This window comes from Triticum dicoccoides, chromosome 6A, assembly GCF_002162155.2.
Source record: "Triticum dicoccoides isolate Atlit2015 ecotype Zavitan chromosome 6A, WEW_v2.0, whole genome shotgun sequence".
Lineage (NCBI taxonomy): Eukaryota > Viridiplantae > Streptophyta > Magnoliopsida > Poales > Poaceae > Triticum > Triticum dicoccoides.
Genome location: NC_041390.1, coordinates 183,701,683 through 183,711,335, shown reverse-complemented (window position 1 = coordinate 183,711,335; position 9,653 = coordinate 183,701,683). Strand labels below are relative to the sequence as shown.

General features: G+C 40.6%; 1 long non-coding RNA gene across 3 annotated transcripts; it reads right to left on the bottom strand.

Annotated features, from left to right (window-relative positions):
- Nucleotides 1-746: 746 nt before the first annotated feature.
- On the bottom strand, nucleotides 747-6,167 carry LOC119316517. Of its 3 annotated transcripts, XR_005153053.1 has the most exons (10): nucleotides 5,656-6,167; nucleotides 5,391-5,402; nucleotides 5,116-5,210; nucleotides 4,602-4,698; nucleotides 3,422-3,670; nucleotides 3,172-3,337; nucleotides 2,831-3,059; nucleotides 1,991-2,220; nucleotides 1,670-1,918; nucleotides 748-1,096 (listed from the first exon to the last, which is right to left on the bottom strand). It is a non-coding gene; the product is annotated as an uncharacterized LOC119316517 (long non-coding RNA). The 3 variants fall into 3 exon arrangements; XR_005153052.1 differs by having other exon boundaries at nucleotides 747-1,096; nucleotides 5,116-5,402; XR_005153054.1 differs by lacking the exon at nucleotides 5,116-5,210.
- Between the last annotated feature and the right edge of the window lie 3,486 nt (nucleotides 6,168-9,653).

The following is a 9,653-nucleotide window of genomic DNA, read 5'->3' as shown; positions in this document are numbered from 1 at the left end:
AAAGGCCTTGTATTCACACCACCGGATGAAATTGAAGCCATAATCTAGGAGTTACTCTAGAATGGTACTCTACAAGCTCCGCCGATGAGTCTGCCGAACGGGGAAGAAGAGGGGGTGCCCAATCAGCGCGTGTAGGGAAGTTGTTGCGGTGGCGATGGCTATGGTCGGAAAGCTAACTTTCATCATCATCCACTAGGTAACAAGCTATGTTTTATATGCGGCCATTTGCTTGAAACTACTCCCTCCATCCAAAATAGATGACTCAACTTTGTACTAGCTTTAGAGGGAGTAATAATCTGTTGAACTGGGGCTCAGCACGCCAACAAACAACTGCTAAAGGTTAGTGATGACAATATGGATTATGTGATCACATGAGAAAATTGATGGATGGCAACGCTATCTACAATATGGATTATGTGATCTAGAGAGAATATGTGAAACTTGATGAGTGGCAATGCTGTCAACAAGGAGGCAGGTAGATGGCCACTGGACGGATCAAATGCAGTTTTTCAGAGTAGAAATCACATTATGGACTGAAAGGATTTGTTGGTTGAGTGTATGTCAACTAACAAGATCACAACTTCTGGATTAGAAACTTCATCTACAACTGATAAAATTGAAAAGTGCATCCGATTCCAGTACCATCACAATATAAAATCGGACTGAACTTTCCTACAGCTACTTACATGTTCAACAACTACATACGCCAAGTCCAAAGTAATTGGTCAAATGAATTTTTTTCAAAAGGTAGAAATCGCATTATGGACTGAAAAGATTTATTGGTTGAGTACATTTCAACTTACAAGATCTCAACTTCTGGATTAGAAACTTCATCTACAACTGACAAAATTGGAAAGTGCATCCGATTCCAGTACCATAGCAATATAAAATCCGACCAAACTTTATCATACATGCTACCAATACAGCGACAGTATTCCAAATGATGATGCATGACGAGTTCAATCTTTCTCAAAGGATACTGGAAATTTAAAAAACAGCAATTATGATAGATGGTGTGGCAACAAACTACATCCCCATAGATTGCTATGCTGTCTTCGCCATGTAGCTGTTGTCAAGTCCATGAGTGGAGAGAGACCTGAACCAGAATATGTAATGAGATGAATGGTCAAAAGATATATCAACTAACCTATAAAAGACAGATATGCCAAGCAAAATCAACTTTGCTGGATGATTCAAGTTCCAGAAATAGCGTAACAATATCAAGGAGAGCTATGAAGGAAACAACTCATCAATTGGAATTTCATTTCTGTCAATTTGGCAGGATGGCAAAAATTATAAAATGACACATCGAGAGCATATGGAATGCATCGTCCTTTGCTAAACTTGAAATGAAAATAGCCTTATAAGAGTATGAGAGCATTTGTAGTTGAACGATCATGAATGAATGACTCACACGAGTGTTTAAATGTCCAGAGAATTTGGGAACAATTGTTCTTATACACTTGACAAATATGTCAATACTGTGCAAATCCACAACGTGATAAGAAAAGAACAAGTTTACAAATTTGAATCAAGGCACTAGTTGATCAACTAAATATTCATTAAACATGCAACGGCGTAGGTTGTAACAATACTATAATGCTTGAACTAATGAACCACTGAGTAATGAAACAAATATTACCGAAATCAAATCAAATTTATCTAATACCTGAGGGGATACTCAAAACACCATCCCACGCCTAGCAGGTACAATGTACTTCACGCTTCCCTGGTGATCCTCTCGCTTGGCCAAACCAGCATCCTCTCCTCTCTTGGCCAAACCAGCGCCCTCTCCTCTCTTGGCCAAACCAGCACTCTCTCGTCCCTTGGCCAAACCAGCATCCTCTTGTCCCTTGGCCAAACAAGCAGGCATTCTTGCACCATCCACTTTTGCTTGAATAGGAGAATCAGCAGGGCACTGAAAGCGAACAATAACACTTCAGTACCATTACTAACAAGAGCAAATACCAACCACAAGATAAAACATTACCTCATATATATATCTTATCTTAGCCTCCTCCTTCGCCAACATAGCCTTCTCAAACTCCAACCAATCCTGCTTATTCCGGATGTATACAGGTACATCCGGTTGCAAGAAAGGAGTATGATTGATACCACGACACTGAATGACCGGGGTAGAGTGGCCACCTTTGTATTTATCAGCATCAACAGGGTGCTTCAAATCACACTCCCCGTACTTCGTACAACCTGAGCATGCGCCTTAGGCAAAACAAAGACATGTAGACAGTCACTACATATTTAGATATAAAATGTAGTAAAGCTAAGGACCAGTGGATGAGATGAAGGGCAACCAAAAGGCTAACCAAATTAATGTGACCTAAAACTCTATAAAGAACTTAATCTAAGGTAAAAGGAATACCGTTGATTTGTCATTTAATTACCAAATAACTAGCCAGGAGAAAGAAAACATGTGTAGACGATCACTATATGGCTGGGCATGAACTAGCTTAGATATTAAAACTGTAGTAAAGCTCAAGGAAAGTGGATGAGATGAACAGAAACATGACACAAGGGGCAACCAAACAGGTCGGCCAAATAAATGTGACCCCAAATTGAGCAGAACATATCTAAGGTGGAAGAAATACCATTGATTTGTCATTTAATTACCAAAAAATAACCAACCAAGCAAAATAAAAGCATGTGCAGAAAGTGACTACATACGGCTGCGAATGAACTAGCTTAGACTTTAAAACTATAGTAAAGCTCAAGGACAATGGATGAGATGAAGGGAAACATGGCACAAGGGGCAAACAAACAAATGTGACCCCAAACTATATAAACAGAACTTAATCTAAGGTGGAAGAAATACCATTGTCAATAGGTTTAACCATACAGAAACAATTGAGCATGTATTCTTCATTTTCGCCTTCTATTCATGTGATTTCACCAAAGAATAGATTGTCGACACCACTGTGAAAACCATCATCTCCTTTGGTTTTTGCAGTCAAATTGATATGATAGAATTTGTTAATAAGGCCGCCCTCCTCCTCGTAAATTTGTCGGGAGCACACAACATTATCAAGTTCATATGCAAGATCCTAAAAAGGAGGCATGGATTGTATCAGCAATTAGTACATGAACAGAAGACGACCAATACAAGCCTGGTAATAGGACAAAGAGTGAGGGCGGGAGGAGGGAGAGAGATCAAACCCCCAAAAGATGGTGATCTTCATTGTATTTATCCAGTAAAGCTTGAACCAATAGGTTCATATTCCTACGCCCGGGATTGCCTTCGGACGACTTCTTCCTTGTGCCATCAGGCCAATAAAGGCGATGTCGCACTGCAACCTCCGCCGGCGATAGCCCATCTCTGCACCTGGTTGAGGTTAGAACACACTATATGTTAGTAGATTGTAATTTCTGAAATGCAGATATCCATGGCAAAGTTGAGAAAAAACACATTATTGGAGAGCGCAGGCCATCAAGATGGCTTTTGATAGCCTTTTCAGCTTCCTCCAAGCTCCAGAATGGCCCCCCCAGACGAGGATACGTGTGGTAAGAACGCCCCAGATCTATTCTGATGAAAAACTGTATATGCCAACCAGGAGGTTTACGAGCCGAGATGAGTGGAGACGAGTGTGTTGACGTTGGTGAGACATCATGAGTTACCACCTCTGCCTGCTTGGAGGATGAGGAAGGGTACTCACACCTGAAATGGAACATGGTTAGAAGGTTAGTATATAGACAACAAATTTTAATATTTGGTGATGAATAATTCATATAATTTGAAGGTCGGGAATATATGTTTTTTGCGCATGCCACATGCACGTGCACTACTAGATTTTGCAAATAGCCCTAGGGTCGGATACCCTAAGCAAGCAGGTAAAAACGCTAGGGAAAGGGGTTTCCCTAGTGTATCCCCTAGGGAAATCGCCCTAGGGCATGAATGGTGGGGAAATCTCGGTTTCACTAGGGTGAAGAAGGAATACCCTAGGTATAGTCCTCTTTCCCTTGGGTTCTATACCCTAGGGACACAAGCGACAGGTGGCCCGCATGCTAACCTGTAAAGTTGATAACCTTTGGGTTAGTTTCCTTCCCTAGGGAAATATTGTGTAACGGCGACCGTTGTTAGCCCAGTTTAGATCCCTTGGGTTTACAAACCCAAGGAATCATTATTTCAAAATATTGCATTACTGGGCAAATTAATATTGTTTCGTACAAATTAAACTATAAAAAATAATTGTATATAATCACTTCAAAAATTAGAAAACAATCACATGAAATATATATTTCAACCACCATTATTATAAATAGCAACATCAAAGAGTTTACATAATAGTACCACTCTTTACAAAAGATGGCATCTAGCTCAGTACCTAGAACTCACAAAATGTCATCTACCTAGGTACCAATTAGTAGCGTGGAATACATACACCATGCATCATATGAGTCACTGATCCAGAATATCACAACCTTAACCAAGTGCATGGCCAAAAGGATAATTGTCCATTTGCTTCCAATTAATCAAAAAAAAAAGTTCAGACCACCTCCTTCACCACGACGAGGTATATCTCAAAATGTAGGTAAATCATCACCAGGTGGGGAGAAAGTTCCAGCAGCAACACCATTCGCATCATTACCATTTGCATCAAAGAAGCGGCCAAACATTCCATCTTTCGCTCCACGTAATGTATTATCCATATTTTCAACATCATTTGTTGGTTCGCCGGCAGAGGGCTGCACAAATGTCATTATTAGCATTCTGGGAAATTTTCAATTGTATTTGCCTAACCAACTAAAAAATAAAATGGAAATACCAATTCAGCCCCTATTTGGCAAAAAAATTGAACCAAAATAACAAATGTCCAGAAAATTATGAAATTTTGACAAAAGGACAACCATATGATGCCTACTATTCTGCGAAATTTTCAATCATATTTGCCAAACCAATTAAAAAGTAAAATTAAAATACCAATTCAGCACTATTTGGCCAAAAAATTGAACCAAAAAACAAAGTGCAACCATATGTCGACTACTATTCTGGGAAATTTTCACTTGTTTTTGCGCATTTGCTGATATACTACAACATATTCCTTTTATGTTTTCATTTGGCCTATTTGGCGCTATTGCATTCAAAAAGACATAGGTACATACCACTTATGGAGAACAGATCGGAGACGAAGTGGCTAAACTTGGAAAAGCTGGAGGTGGTGGTATAACAATGCATGGAATCTCAGGCGCTGGAATTCCTTGAAGGGATGCGATGGTTTGAAATTTTTTAGACAAATTAGAAAGTACAACACAAAGGGAAACAACCAGAAATCATCAATGTCCAGATTTAAAAATACATTGAGGAAAATGTCATCTCAAACAACAAGAAAACTACTAGAAATCATCAATGTCTCCATGAGATAATTGCAAGTCCTCACCATCTTCTGATTCTGCATCAGAGTCAATTTCTTGATCAGAACACAAATATACAGCTTACAATTTTATGAGATGAAGAAATACACAGTTTTAATCAGAAAACAAATATACACAAATAGACAGTTTTTTTAGGGATCACAACTTCCTAGATGTGAGCTTCATCTTCATGGAGTAAAAAAGATCTCTAAAAAAATCATTTACCGATCCCTAAACTGATGCATCAGACACATATAGGAACATGAGGGAAACATTGTCATGTGAGCTCACCTAATGGAGCCCTTGATTCTGAAGTTGAAGAAGACGCCTATAGTTGCAGCAGGTTGCAGACCGAGGACGTATTGGTCAAGGGCGGCAAGGTAGGAGCAGGGTGGCAGCAGCACGGATGCCTCCGCCTGAAGTTGTTGTCGAGGGCAGCAGGTCGGTCAAGCTCCACGGCGGCGGACCCTCTGCAGCGGCGGCAGCGGACCCTCTACAGGGGCAGCCGCGGGAGCCCAGGTCTGCTGCAGATGCAGCAAAGGCGGCGGCGGCGGCCCCTCTACAGCGGCAGCCGCGGGAGCCCAGGTCTGCTGCAGATGCAGCGGCGGCGGCTGCGGCAGCGACAGCCGCGGGAGCCCGGGCCTGCAACGGCGATGGCTTGAAGAGGGCACGGGTGACGCGGCTATGGATGAGGTGCGCCGCCGCAGCTTTGGTGCTATTTTGGCGGCGCTCTCACCGCTGGAGTGGGATTTGGGGGAAAATGTTCGCGCGTGTACAGGGTTGAGCTTTGGTGAATAGGAGGGTTTCGCGCGTTCGGGAGAGAAGATTGGGGAAACTTCGCGCGTCTAAGGGGGTGAAGGGATACGAGCGTGTACAATTTTGCGCGGGCTCGATAAGCGCCAACAGCCAATTCTGGGCGCGTGTATAGCCAATTTAGGCACTACTGATTTTTTGGAAAAGAAAAGGCACTACTCAACTAGCATCTGGTCAAAAAGATTTACTTGGCTATTATTTTCCATTGTGTATATCTAACCCTCAAAGAAATATGCACTTATTTCCGCCTATTTCACTGACACATGTACATTTACTAATCAAGTGTGTGCACAAAAAGTGATGGGTCGACATATATGTCAAAAAATATATATGGTCAATCAACTTACGTTTTCTTTTTGCACAATTTATGTTATTTTCACATTTATTTTTTCTTGTAGGTTTAAATTTTCTTGATATTCTATATTTGTTGCAAGTATATTTAGAATATAAATCTTAGGGTAAAATACATATTTAAGTGTGTGTAAACCTCCCTACAGTTAACATTACAAACACTAGGGATACTCTACGGCGTTAGTTGGAACGTTAAAGCCCCGTTTACACCATATGTTCAGTCTCTAGAGTTTTGTTTCTTCACCCTAGTTATAGATCTTTTCCTAGAGTTAATAAGATAACCCGTAGGGAAACACGTCAGCATGGCTTCAACATGGTCCCACGCACGGAGTATCCCTTGGGTGCGTAACTAGACCCTAAGGAAACAATACAATCCCTTGGGTTTTCAGTGTGTACCATAGGAAACCTTTACGTCCCTAGGGTGTTCAATTTAACTCTAGGGAAGTGCTTCAGCCCTAGGGCTATTTGCAGATTCTAGTAGTGGTGTGAAGTGGAAGACAAGGTTGATGAGTTGAAGAATAACTAGAGAAAAAAAAGTTTATTCTTTATTTATCTATATACGAGAACCCTTCATTCCTTCAGACTCATATTTGTTTTCCTAATAATAAACAAACCACCTAGTGAATATAGCCACCAGCATAGCAGAGACAAGCGATATAAAACCAGTGGATCATGATTAAGATAGTATAGTTGAGGATTGCACACTACTTAACTAGTGTAACTGGAAATGTTGGCCTTGGCTTTTAATAAAAAGCTGGGGCGGGGGGAAACCCCTTTGATTCAAAAAAAGTGTAACTGGCAACAAAGATAAGGTGTGAGAATTTGGTTATGTTGCTTGAGAGACAGTCAAGAGAGGGACGGATCGATAAAGGTCATATTGTGGAGGCCGTGGGCGATCGTAGGGCCTCATCTGGATGTCGGTGCGGGCGACTTCCACGCATGCATCTGGCAATGCTTAGTCTCGGGTGGTGGAGGTTGGAGTAGTCGCCAAATGTACATAACTCAAGAGTCAAGATATCTCATAGCCATCGCCGTGAGGGTTAGGTATACGGTTGCCGTCAGAAAGAGGGACACCAGACGAGAGCATTGCCTAGTCCGGGCGACGGGGGCGACTTCTCTTTAGAGATCACCATGCCCGTGGTATCGTCGGGTCGGCATGGGGCGGCAGAGAGGTCCAGGGTTTGGAGGATGCTTTTATGGATCTAGGTTTTGAAGGTTGGTTTTGCTGGGTAGGCAATGGGAAATGGGGAAAGACGGAAGCCTTTCCATGGGGCAAAGCGAGGGAAAGAACAAGAGGGAGTGAAGGAAGGTTGGTGCGCTGTCCATGGTCCATCTATAGGCAAACCTAGCCAAGTAAAGAATGTCGTCCAAGCCGGGGAAATACCCTTTGTTCCTAGCGTATACACAACTGATATACAGGTAGTTCAAAGCTGCGACATTTATTTTGGATTGGAGGGCGTAATAATTAAAAACATTAAAAGTTAGCAGTCCTTTTAGAATAAACTTAACTTCTTTTGCGCTAGTATATAATTTTTCATGAATAAAAAACCAGTGTCGACTTCTAGGCAAAAAAAGAACAAAATTTATTTGCTATTATAGGTCACTATTCATACTATTTTGGCTGAAATTTAGTTTTTTTCTAAAGAAGTCCACGGGGTTTTTATCTTTGCGGTTTTCTACAAGTACAATGAAAGTTCAAGTTTATTTTAAAAATATTTTCAGAATTTTTAAAACTTTTATTTAGTTGCTACTTTCCCATATAGAGTGTGTATACACCCATAGACCAAACGTTCTTGTCCGCTCCAAGCCATCCAGGCTAGTGGGATTTTCTTCTCAAAAAAGAAAAAAGCTAGTGTGATTTAAAAATTTCTTTTGGAGAGATCGCTCTTTTTTTTATATAGACAAGGAGAACTCGCACCTATACAGCGCTTCATGCATGGTTTAGTCAACGGAGCACGACTTTAAGGGCCGGCCCATGTAGCGCTAGCGCCTGATTCGTCACTCTCTTTTCTTAGTAACAAAACAGGCATCTACAAGTTTTTTAACTGTTGACTTTGGCTATGACCCTGACCATGAAAAAAATCATAAATTCTAAACTAAACCCGTATTTCAAAACCTTTCATGGATTTCAAAAATCTCACAAATATGATAATGTTAAATAATTTGAAATTCTCATAAATTTGAAAATTATTCACGAATTTTAAAAATATTTTAAAAAATGACTTTTAAAATGGAATAAGGAAAAAATGCAAACCAAATAAAACCAACATAGAAATACCGAAGACAGAAAACATCAGGAAAATCAGACCAGAAGCTTCCAGCAGGTTCCCAAAAACCGGACTATGGAAGTCAAATAGATGGATCGGCCCATGTAGAAACGCCGTGGGCACTATGCACGGGCAACACACTAACTAGCGCATAAGCGCGAATAGGATTAGGCTCTCTTTTTTTTCAATCAGGTAAAGGGTTTGAGAGATGGAGGCCGCGATTGAAAAATATTCCGTTCCCTCACTTTCGGCTGTCATCTTGGCGCTGAAAAGTGTGGATACATCAGATTAATAGTGATGTCGTCTTCGGTAGCTTTTTCATAGTGGTGCTTTTACGAAGAAGAAAAATCTAAACCATAAAATGGCGGTGCATGGAGCTAGTAAGCTTTGTGTTCTGACATATCCATTTTATTTGAATCTGACAACTTTATGTTATTGTGACGAATTGTTTTTGCTAGTTTGGCTTTTTGTGGAGTTGAAACATTTCCTCGATGTTGCGCCGAAGATCTTGTCATTCAACGATACAGTATTTGTAGGGGATTAACCCCGAGCCAAGTCCGTTCATCAGACATTGCTTCCCATCTATTTGGACAACGACTCAAATGACTTACAAAAATCTTTATTGATAATCAAGTTCTTATATAGGTGAATAAATGATAGTACCACTGTGTCACTCCAATTGCGATATCTTTGTTGAAGTTTTAGAAATGTTTCATCTGGCAAAGATGGATACCACGGAGAAGCTATCTCTAAGAAATTTTATTGAAATGTTTAGTTATAGGAGTTACTTTGTAATTTCTTGGATTTTGGATACAAACCATTGTGCATATAGTGTTTACAAGTATGAATATATTTACA